The sequence below is a fragment of the Diadema antillarum genome, unplaced genomic scaffold (genome assembly GCF_040938485.1).
Source record: "Diadema antillarum isolate AM-2024a unplaced genomic scaffold, OU_Dant_1.0 seq00000048_RagTag, whole genome shotgun sequence".
NCBI lineage: Eukaryota > Metazoa > Echinodermata > Echinoidea > Diadematoida > Diadematidae > Diadema > Diadema antillarum.
In genome coordinates this window covers 1,037,299-1,049,229 of record NW_027271157.1, presented here as the reverse complement: position 1 = coordinate 1,049,229, position 11,931 = coordinate 1,037,299, and the positions used below count along the sequence as shown (strand labels likewise).

The following is an 11,931-nucleotide window of genomic DNA, read 5'->3' as shown; positions in this document are numbered from 1 at the left end:
GCCCGCCTACAATAGGTTCTCAGGTTCTATTTAGGTATTGGTACTTGCTAAACGCATCCTCTTTAGTTTCCATTGACAACAAGGAAAAGTAGAAATTACGCGGTGCGTAATATATGTCCCCGCCGGAAGTAGCATTTTGTAGCAAAATGTGCAATAGAGGTAAAAAATCAAGGTCAAAGGTCAAAGAAGTCAAAGGTCAAAATTCTGTGTAAAAGTTTGAAGCCCTCACCTAGTGCCATCACATAAAGCAAACGGAATCGAAATCGGGTTAGAAATGGCGAAGGAGTAAGCATTTTATAGCCAATGTACAATACAGGTAAAAAATCAAGGTCAAAGGTCAAAGAAGTCAAAGGTCAAAATTCTGTGTAAAGTTTTGAAGCCCTCACCTAGTGCCATCACATAAAGCAAACGGAATCGAAATCGGGTTAGAAATGGCGAAGGAGTAGCATTTTGTAGCAAAATGTACAATATAGGTCAAAAATCAAGGTCAAAGGTCAAAGAAGGCAAAGGTCAAAATTCTGTGTAGAATTTTTGAAGCCCTCACCTAGTGCCATCACATAAAGCAAACGGAATCGAAATCGGGTTAGAAATGGCGAAGGAGTAGCATTTTGTAGCAAAATGTACAATATAGGTCAAAAATCAAGGTCAAAGGTCAAAGAAGTCAAAGGTCAAAATTCTGTGTAGAAGTTTTGAAGCCCTCACCTAGTGCCATCATATAAAGCAAACGGAATCGAAATCGGGTTAGAAATGGCGAAGGAGTAGCATTTTGTAGCAAAATGTACAATATAGGTCAAAGGTCAAGGTCAAAGGTCACGACTGAAATTCTGTGTAGAAGTTTCAAAGCTCCCATGTAGTGCTATCATATAAAGCAAACAGAATCAAAATTGGCTCATAAATGACAGAGAAGTAGCAAATTGAAGATTTTGATCACACACGGACGCACACACCGGACACACGGACGGACGGACGGACGGACACAACGGACGGACGGACGCACACACGGACACACACACGTACGGAGCCCGTTTCATAGTCCCCTGCTCGAACTCGTTCGGCGGGGACAACAACATGGAAGGAGAATGGAAGCGATCAACGCCCTCGCTAAAAGACGCTTCTCGTAAGACGCATTGCGTGCCTTTTTTCTTTTTACTGTTTCCTATTGTTTGTGAGTTAAAAACTTGCGGCAAACCACAACGCAGCCGACACACAACGCGTACCGACTCATTCATGCGGCGGCAGCGGCACGGACACAAACGCGCCGAAGTTTACATTCGGGCTGCCGTATTGGTCAGAATCGTTAATGACAGATCTGTCCTGCGATTGGTTAATTATCTTACAAACCCAAGCTATCGCCTTATACGCTAGTGCGTGCAATGGAGCGTAAACGCCGTCGCTAAGCAGGACTGCTGTATTGTTTCGTCCCGTGAAAGAAACAGGTTGTGAGCTTGAACGTAGCCTGAACTTTGAGAGCGATTTTCTCCGTTATTTAGAAAATGGACTGACATCATAAACGTAGTTTATATTCGTTTTTATGATCTATAGGGATATCTAGAAATGAGTTGTATTACATATCAGTGTAAAGCTTAGAGTCTGTAGAATTCACATATAGGCATAACTACGATTTCATTTTTTGCGACTTTTGACTCATTCCGACGGAGCGCATCACATATCATATTTAGCAACTCTGCATGATCTAGGTGTTGAGCAGCTCTCAATGCAGTTTTTTGCAAAAATTCACCAGTTTTCATGTTTCTCCTGAGAAAAATATGCTACGAAGCTATCCTTGGAATACATATACATCATATGATTACACTTATGAAGAAAAAAAAAACAGCTTTGGTGCTTCAAAATAGTTCTAAATGTAAGTTTGGGATAGAACGAAAAAAAGAGAAAAATGTTATTAAATCAGTATAATCAATGTTAACCTGTTGAGGGCAGATTAATTTTGCTATACACGCATTTCCCATAGACGCCTGCTCGAGACTCGTCTTCAACGGGTTAAGTATTGTTAGATGTACACAAAATATGCACAATAGTTTTATCAAAATCGTTTCAAGAATGAACCATCTACAGTTAGGGTTTATTGAAAAAATTAATGATATCTCCTTTTTGGGTGGCTTTATCGCAAATTTTTATATGGTACATGCGTAGAATGTTTTGTGATACAACTGAACTATACATCATCTAATACGGTAACTTTAACATCTTTCATATCACTGCTCCCAATGGTAAACAGTGGCTTTAATATGCAGTCAGCATGTTACTTTCACTTCCCAGCCTCAAAGTCTGACTTATAATACAGTGTAACCACAGCATGGAGGTGTTGTGGCCGGATGTACATGTATAGGAGTAGAAGTCTCTGAATCACATGAGCGTGGTATGGGTTCGTGGGTTCAAGCCTGACGAAGCTCGACACGTTTGCCTTCAGCAAGGCACTTTGCCCACATTGCTGCTCTCCACCCAGGAGTATAGTATGGTTTAATACAACCTGGAAGGATGAGAATGTCTGTGGGAATGGTCAAAATACTGGTTCTTTCCTCAAAATTTGGAACGGTTGGGAGGTTTGCATTAAGCGATGAGGCAAAGAAAAAAAAATGTCTTTCATAGAGTTCTGTACTGTGCATACATAGTTGTTTCAAATCTCTAATTGGCTATTAAACATTACACTTGATTTTTGTGAGTACAAATTGATAGCACATAAAAATTCCTGACTCTCTCAAATTGGGATTTTTTTTTTTGTAATTTCGTAAATACTTTCTGATTTTCCAGATTTTATGAATGCAGCAGTTCCCTCTTAAATTCCTCCAATGCAAGTTACGGAGTTGACTTTCAGAGTTGGCAACTGAATGATAGCAAGCTGAATCTGCAGAACCCCTCCGACCCCCCCCCCCCCCCCCCCCCCCCCGAATAGATTGGTTCACTTGCAGTACTGTTCGCGGTGGTTTCATTTTCGTGAAGAACAAGTAGAAATTAGCGGAAATATCTAAACATGACAATTTCAGCTCATACAGTATGTGAATACTGCGATCAATTGTTCATATTACTATTAAAACAGATGCAGTTCAAAGGTCATGATGGATAGGAGATTCTGAAAGTGACTCTTAATGTCCAGTATCGATAATGTACAATTAAAATACTTCTACGCATGCTGCAGAGCTCTGTCACAGATGCATTGTGGGATTCCTTGGGAGCATTGTTGCTTCCGGTTGGTTTGTGTTTCAGTTTCCATGCAATTCAATCTAATTTTCATCTGCTTTTCATTCGTTGACACTGCTTTTCTCTTTGGTTAGAATTAAGCTTTAAAAAAAAAGGCGCTTAGAGTTAAAACTTCTAAATTTTACTGATCAGATTTGTGGCCACTAGAGTCAGGGTTCATTACTGCAAGGCTTCAATGTGCTGGTCACATGATGGTAAGCAAAGAAATCTTCAACAAAAAATACCCTGGATGAAGATGGAACGTGACCTGAGTGCACAATGCAGCCAAAACCAGGTGAAATTGTTTATCCCCTGAGCTATCCCATAATGCATCTAAAGTGATGCTCGCCGCGAGGCACCAAGGTATTGGCAATACCGAGAATTGCTTTAACCCTCTGCGTGATCTGTGTGCCAATTGGCACTGAAAAACCCATAGCATTGTACACACTGTCTAGAGTCCCTGGCGTATAAAGGATTAACACAAGGGCTGGTGGCACTCACATGATACGCATAAATGTTTACTCATTTCATACCAAGAAATGAAAATGAAACAAGAGTGTTTAGAGCGCCACCTTAATGTCATCTTGTGTGAATACTCATTATTTTGTGGTCTAATTTTACAATTAGTTTTCACCACATGACACAACACGATGAGTGAACTTGTGTCCAGGAGTCAGCAATTAAACAGAAACACATTTGAAAAGTGAAAACGAAACAGTAATATTCAGAGCATTATGCCTTCCTGCCTTGTATGAATACACACCATTTTGATTGCCAATTTTCCAACCCTTTGTTTTTTTCACATGACAAAACAGGATGAGTCAACACTTGTTCAGGATTCTGAAGGTACTTAAACAGAAAACACACTTTTTCCAAACTATCTTCAACTGGCTATCATTACCATTTCTGTGACAGTTCTATCTCTTGAATGTTAATCATTATTTCTTTGAGTTTTTTGTTTGTTGCTTTATTGGTTTGTTTGTTTGTTTGTTTGTTTCAGTGGAGTAAATTGAAGACCACTTGAAAGCTTAATGAGTTTTGAGAACTATAAGATAAAAAAGAAATGTCCAAATTTGATTTCAAATCTATGGTAAAGGAACTTTAATGACAAAGTATCCATTTGAGAGGTCTTACCAAACACAGCTGTCATGTTCAAAAACTGCCCAAATAAACAGCTCTCTGGCGGAGTAGTTCCAGAGTCACTGAAATCAAGAAAGAAATAAAAAAGAAAGAATACACAGTGACAAGTCACATGTTAAAATGCATGGAAATGGTGAAAGAAGTATATTTATGATTGAATAGAGAAAGCTACAAAAGATTTAATGAACTAGTACATTTACTGCATGATATTAGGAAAATCAAAATGTGTTTTACACCTCTCTTTGATATCTACCATGTACAAGTTTTGCAAATGTTACGAGTTCATTTCATTCTTTAAAGAAATTTTGATGAAATTTTGAAAATCATTAACCAAAGCATCTACACTGCCTATTGAAAACTGCAGTGCTCTCATTCATTTAATGATTAAACGTCAGATTGAAAACCCTTCATTTCTCTTCATGATTCCAAAGGTTGTAAATGCTGAATCTGGATGTAAGATACTCTCTCCCTCTCTCCCCCTATATCTCCCTCTCTTTCCCCCTCCTTCTCCCTCTCTTTCTCTCTCTCCCTCTTGTATATCATGCATCATAGTACGTATTCTAAAATCATAGTACAGAGTCGTTTATAGTATGCTTGAATTATCAGCATCATATATCAATGAGCAAATGTACAATGGTATAATATAGATAAATTTGATATGAATTATATTTTATTGGTATGATATATTGGTGCTGTCATTGTCTTCATTCCAGCGTTCCTCATCCCACAAGCATGGCGTTTTTTTGATAGTGGAACACTCTTTTCCGTCGTTATAATTACTTACTTTTTTGTTACCAAAACAAAGTGTGCATTGTTTGTTTGTTTTAATATCATTCGTGCATATACTTTATATTGTATTCGACAAACTGTCCTTATCAGATGTATGAAAGTCAAATTTTAACAACTTGTAACACTTTGAATCATGTTTTCTTTTTCTTCTTTGAGGGAAATAATTGAATGAATATGAATATCATGTTTACATTGTAATCTCTGCTCACTTCCAATCCTCCAATACTTTAATAATAAATGATTTGTCGCGCTGTTCATTGTCTCGGAAGAAAGCAGTCTCCAAGTACAGAGAAAGAAATATAACAGCAGAGCTGAACATTAGCAGTGGCCTGGTGGAATACAATAGAGCTGCCCGTCAGCAAATATGTGCATCAAGGCACGCTTATCGGTAACGTCCGACTCCAGTTAGGATTCTTCGGCTGTGATAAAGCTGTATGCAATTTGTTGCGAGGATTCCCGAATAATATTATCCGAGTCAGGCCAGTCTTCCCGTATTGCAAGGTATTCCCACGCTACGGGGTAAAAGGCAATGCCAGGCCAAGCCCAGGAGTGGGAGTGAAAGTTCGTTTATAATACAATAAAAGTTTACTCACCTGATGTAGGGGAATCCCGCTGGAACATGATGCAAGCCCACAGCTATGGTATACCTGGAAATGGAAAGTGAATGGTGATATCCTAATTTTCCTTTGTTGTTGTTGTTGTTGTATCACAACATTTTGTGTTATGAATATTTTTTTTTCATGTACCTGTGGAATCATGACAATTTTGCCATGTGAATAAAGCCACATCCTGTCAAAATACCTTCCTCTGAATGCAATTGGGAAGTACAATCAGTGTGAAAATAGACCATTACATCAAGCCAACCCTTGCTACAATACTCCACTTTTTTCTTGTGTGTGTGTGTGGTTTTTTTTGAGTGTGTGTATGCAACAAAAAGACTGTCTGTCTACAAAGCATGCTGTCAATCTTCATGGCATGCGGTCCTCCAGCAATGCACATGGTCCTTCTACAAAGTATGACACATGCCTTCAATAAAGTTTTGAGTTGTCATTTATAAAGAAGCTGCTTTCACACAATTGTTGAACATTATGATATCTATGTCAAATAGTTTGGGGCAAGCCAGTTCACAGGTTTTTCGTACCAGCCCTTATTGAGATTTAAAGCCATGCTGTGAGTATCAAGCTGAGTAAAGTGCACAAAGGGATGTCATTATTAAAATGATGATCTATAAATTTTGATTGTAAGGTCTAGGACATAATTAATGAATTCTGGAGTCATTATAAAAGATTGATGAATCAAGTCGGTGCTACCATCAGGGTTGTATAGGCCAACCAAGGTTAACTCCAACTGTTCAACTACTTGAGGGTAAAGACACAATGTGTGCAATCCAGTTGTGCCTGTCTCATGACTGTATGTCAAAGGGGAAGTTTACAACAACAACAAAAAGTGGATTAAATGTTTGTTCATTTTTTTTCCATCTGAGAAGATGGCTGGATAGCCCATATTCAGCTACGTTACGCTGGTCTTCCATGGGGTCCAATTGGATTTGAGGTGGGACCACTTCACCGGGTTAAACACCCTGCTCTTTACGATGAATGAATGAAGAGGGATCTTTTACGTGCCTGAGTTGTTACTCTCTCATACACGGGACCTCCATTTTATGTCCTATCCGAGGGACAGAGTGTTTTGCCTCTTGCTAGAGGGGACGGTATGCTTACACACAACATTGCTCAGTCCAGACTCGGGTTCGAACCCGGGCCGCGTGATCGTGAGGCAGACGCGCTACCGACTGAGCCAACTCACCGCCCAAATGAATGCAGCAATATCAGTAGAACATATCAGTGTCATTTGAGGAAAAATATGACAATCCATTAAAAATATTATCAATTTTCATAGTTTCTGTACCACTGCCACTTGATGAGAGAACTACAAAGTTCTGTTCGTAATGAAAAAGACACATTTATATACAGGCCTACCCTCACCTTGATACTGACATTTGTTCAGACCTGCATGTGTGACGGATGATGTTATTTCCCCTGCTTTCTGAAAGAGGCAAGCCAAGTGTTCTTTCATTGTGCCAGAAAAATGAAATAATGTTGAATTCTCTTTACATATTTTTCTTTTTAATATACAATTGTATTGTATTCCTCAAACGACACTGATTTGTTCCACTTTTATTGATGCACTCACTCAATCCACATATTTTTTTTTTCTGCAGTGAAATCACGAACAGAGGTAGTCTTCTCATCCAAGTAGGGTGGCACTCAAACTTAAAAACTTTGTCACTTTTGAACAGATTGTCAGATTTTCCTCATACTTTCACTGATTCTGTGCTCTACAAATTGCTGCATTCACTCAATCCAAATATATATTTGGGTAAACTTCCCCTTTAACTTTATGCTGAAAAAGTCATCATCTCTGGGGTAAATGAATAAGTACGTAATGTGGTTTCATGAATGCTCATGATAAAAGCAAATCCCTTCACCTATAAATAGGATACATGGTAACACATCAATATCTTGTGATCCTGCATTCACAAAACCAACAAAAAGTCACCAGGTACGGATTTTAGTTGAGGGCAGATTCTGAAGGAGTGCTTAATCTTACCAAGTGGTACTACGTGCAATGAATAGGAAAAAAAAAAGGATCAATACAACTCATGGGCATCCACAGTGAATTAAGGGATTATCAGATTTTAAATGCTAAAAATTTTCCCTCTTATTATGCACATTCTACTCATGGTTAATGCCAATGCAGGAGCATCACCTTTTCAAAAGTAACAGTCAAAATTGAAATGTGCGAAAAGGTGTTTTTAAAGAAGTTATGCAATTTTTATGGGTTTCTCAGATATACCTATAATGTAATCACACTATTATACAAAAAAATGTTCCACAAGGACTTCAAATAACATAATTTCCCATTAATCCCATGATCGCAAACGTGAGCATTATTTTGAAGAATTCCTCTTTCAGAAAATCAGAAGATCAGAAAATCAGAAAAATCAGAAAATCGGAAAAACAAAAATTGACTAAGTTGACTCACTTCAAATGTTAAGTCCAAATTGGGTTGTGTGACTTTTTGTTGGTTTTGTTCATGCACGGTCACATTTGTACAGAGGTTTGGATTGAGAAACAGTATGGGGAATCTAAAGGGAACCCACAAGAATCAGTGAAGATCAAGGAAAATAGGACGTACCAAAGAAATGACAGAGTGACATTTAAAGTAAAATTACATTTTAACGAGCTTGTTGCATCATTGTATAACAATGAAGCTGTATTGCCCTAATCTTATTTTTCAATTATGTTCTGAGAACTTCCTCTTTCAATATTCAGTTTAGCATCAGAGACTTAATATAAAACTTTCATTTGATACAAAACTACCATGTTCTACGCTCACAAACTTTTAGCATAATAGTGTAGGCCATATTACCTCTTTAAACAGAAATTATAGGGGCTACAACTCTCTACACAGGAAGACACAAAAGATTGATTCGGAAGGTTTTGAGAGGGTTACATGATCTATCGTTTGTTGATGACATAAGTTTCCTCTGAAGGAGGTGAATTATGCTCAAGATTTCATTGGACGACAAAAAAAAAAAAAGGAAGATAGTTGGTTATCTCTTCATAACTGCTGTTTATCACTACACTACTGTGACATCACAAAGTTGTTACGGTACAGTCTTAAATCCAGCAAATGATGCTAGCAAAACTTTTACCTGCTTTTTCTCAAACCCCATGCACTTGTGTGTTCTACTAATACTTGCATAGTACAACTCTGCATTCTACCGTATCCACACTTAACTGTACAACTGGAAACATTAGCAGTACCACGACGCTCTTGCGAATTGGAGCCGATGCCCATATACTGAATTGTGCAGACAAAAAATTTTGGATGCATTTTACTTTCATGATCATGGCTCCTTGCAAAATTTGCTAAAATTCCATGCCTATGAATATTTCTGGTTAAATTGCAGTATGCGTCTGGGGCAAATTCTCCAAGAAAAGTATAATATGTCGTAAAACAATCTTGGAGATAGCAAGCGATAAACTTACGGGATGAGAATACTGCAAGCAAGAAGAATACCAACGACAATGGGAACCCATCCGAGTCCAATTAGGAACCAGGGTCTACATCGGCAACGACATCCTATCGCCATCCTGCTTGCTAAAAATTAGACCAAAGAGGAAGAAAAAAGTTAAAAATCATAATTTTTATCTGAGGTACATTGCCAAATAAAGCTGTTGTTACTGTGAAATATTAAAGGGACTGTACAGTACTGGTTGAGGCGGGGATTCATGTTTTGAACATTCCTAAGTGAGATGAGAAACCTCATATGAAATATGAAAAAGCATGTAATTTTAAGGAGGATTCAATGTTTATTAGATGAAAATTGGTTTTCAAATGGCTGAGATATCCAAAAAAGTAATAATAATAAAAGGCGACATGCCACACTTTTATTAGGATCTCTTTGTTTCACCTTGTTTTTGGATATCTCAGCCATTTCAAAACCGATTTTCATCAAATAAACTTTTGATACCCCTTACAATTGCATGACCTTTGACATCTCATAGAGTGGTTTCTGAATATCTTGCAAAATGTTAAAGGCTAAATTTTCACCTCGACCAGAACTGTACACACCCTTTAACCCGTTGAGGAAGAGTCCCAAGCATACTCGGGCAGGCATCTATGGGAAATGAGAGTTGTAGCAAAATTAGCCCATCCTCAACAGGTTAATAATAATAATATAAATCAAAGTGATGATAATAACAATAGTAATGATAAATAATATCTAGATATAGAACAAATGAAAAGGATGATGTACATTGCATTTTCCAATATCATGGATAATGACATATCCAGGCCTATATAGAGCCTAATGAGGCCTGATGAAATAATTCAAGTTTTCACAATCACTACAAACAATACCGGTACTAGAATTAATTCGCTCTGGGACTGGTCTACCAATTACAAAGGTGTTGTCTACACTTTATCATCACTGTTGTGTTTCAAGATCAATGAGATATAATTGGGTATAGGTACCTAGACATGAACAATATCTGTATAACATTATCAATGTTATCAAGATACATGTAGGCCTAAGTGCTGCTATAGGGCAATACATTTGTCATATGTACATTCATGTAGTTGTCATTTTATCATCATTACATTATCGACATACCTACTTTCTTAATTACCTGTACTGGTACAAGTCAGAAAGTAAAGCATTGGGCAAGCCATCGGTATCGATGCTAACCATCCATTCAATTGGTCCAAGAGACTTAAAGCTCATCTTACCAAGTTTCAGGCAACAATAACAATTAATAAAACTATCCGGTGTCCATTTACTTGTTGGAAAGTCTCCAGTTGATAGCATAACAGAAAAACACTCCACAGAATATCTTCTATGAACCTTGTGCAACTGTATGTGGCATTATTATTCTGAAACATTACACTGATATCTGAAAAATTATTGCTGAATGATAATAATACATGTATATCATGGTTACTGTAAAATACAATATTTTCACGGCATGACATTTTTCACGAATTGGAGCTGACGGCCTTTTTCGCGGCATGAAATTTTCCCCAAGTTGCCTCTAACATTCAATTGTGTATAGTCAGGTATAGTGTAGACTAGAACTTTCACATGCATTTTAATTTCGTGAATCTTGGCTCTTGCGAAATTCGCGAAGTTAAAATGCATGTGAACATTCCTCGTTTTACAGTACAGGAAGGATAAATAGTTAAGAATCAGTTAACATTTCTACATAATTGCATGTACATCATATTCATCACAGCACAATTAACAAACAGAATTTCCCACCAAGCACATAGAAGTTATAAGTCGAGGACTCTTAAAAAAAAAAAGAATAAAAAAAAAGAAGATATAATCTTATCATCCGTAGATATACATGCCAGTGCCAGCTGGGATTGAGATTCTCTTTTCGCCCTTCAATTGTGCATTAAATCAATCACAACAACAATTAAGTGCATCCTCATGCTTCGTACTAACTTCTCACTTTGTGATGTCCTATATTCAAAGCCTTCTATTAGAAGTTCTAAGTAGAGCACAGCCAACTGAGAACAAACAAAAGACTCATGCTACGTACTAGTGGTTGGCGAACGCAGCGCATGGGAGATTGATGACAAGTGTACCTGACAAAACGCCGGCCGCTAGCCGCCGCCTAGGTACTGGTACTCGCTGTACGACGAGGGGTTGTTGTGATCACTGATGATCGCAGCTTGACAGTGCAGCTGAATGACAGTGATGTCACCGAGACAGCAAATCTCACATCCAGGATAAGTGCTTAACACGGAACAAAATAAAATCATACCTCCTCTGCTCGGATAAGTATAGGATAATCATCCAGATTTTCAAGGTAATTGCTATGGGCTCGCTTCGTAAACTGTGAACGACACATAAACGGAACCCCGGTTCGTTTGTGTCAGGCAGCCATAACACCACAACGTCTGCATACAGGAGCCAGCCAGCAGGTAAACTGTTCCGCAAGCAAGCCGTACGTACCGGGGCGTCCGGCTGTGCGGTCTGCGTGGGTTGCTTCTCAGCGCAGCAGTAGCACCGAGCTGTACAGCGGCTGCTCTGTCAACAACAGCTGTGTGTTTGAATCGCGTTATACACAGTACAGTTCATTGCCATGTACGTGTACTTGTGGACCCCGAGTTCCTTTTTCTGCACAACATGTCCAGTAATGTGAGGTGCTCCATGCGGGCAGGGTTTATTTTTGGCACTACCTTGTTTCTGCTGCACCAACCACCAACCAAAGCGGGCAAACGCAACAGACACGA

The 11,931-nt window shown here is 38.4% G+C and overlaps 1 long non-coding RNA gene across 2 annotated transcripts; it reads right to left on the bottom strand.

The window, feature by feature from the left end:
• Positions 1–4,328: 4,328 nt before the first annotated feature.
• LOC139725508 (uncharacterized) lies at positions 4,329–11,647 on the bottom strand. 2 transcript variants are annotated; one of them, XR_011710556.1, is made up of 4 exons: positions 11,235–11,647; positions 9,177–9,288; positions 5,718–5,771; positions 4,329–4,397 (listed from the first exon to the last, which is right to left on the bottom strand). It is a non-coding gene; the product is annotated as an uncharacterized lncRNA (long non-coding RNA). The 2 variants fall into 2 exon arrangements; XR_011710555.1 differs by having other exon boundaries at positions 11,281–11,647.
• Positions 11,648–11,931: the final 284 nt, after the last annotated feature.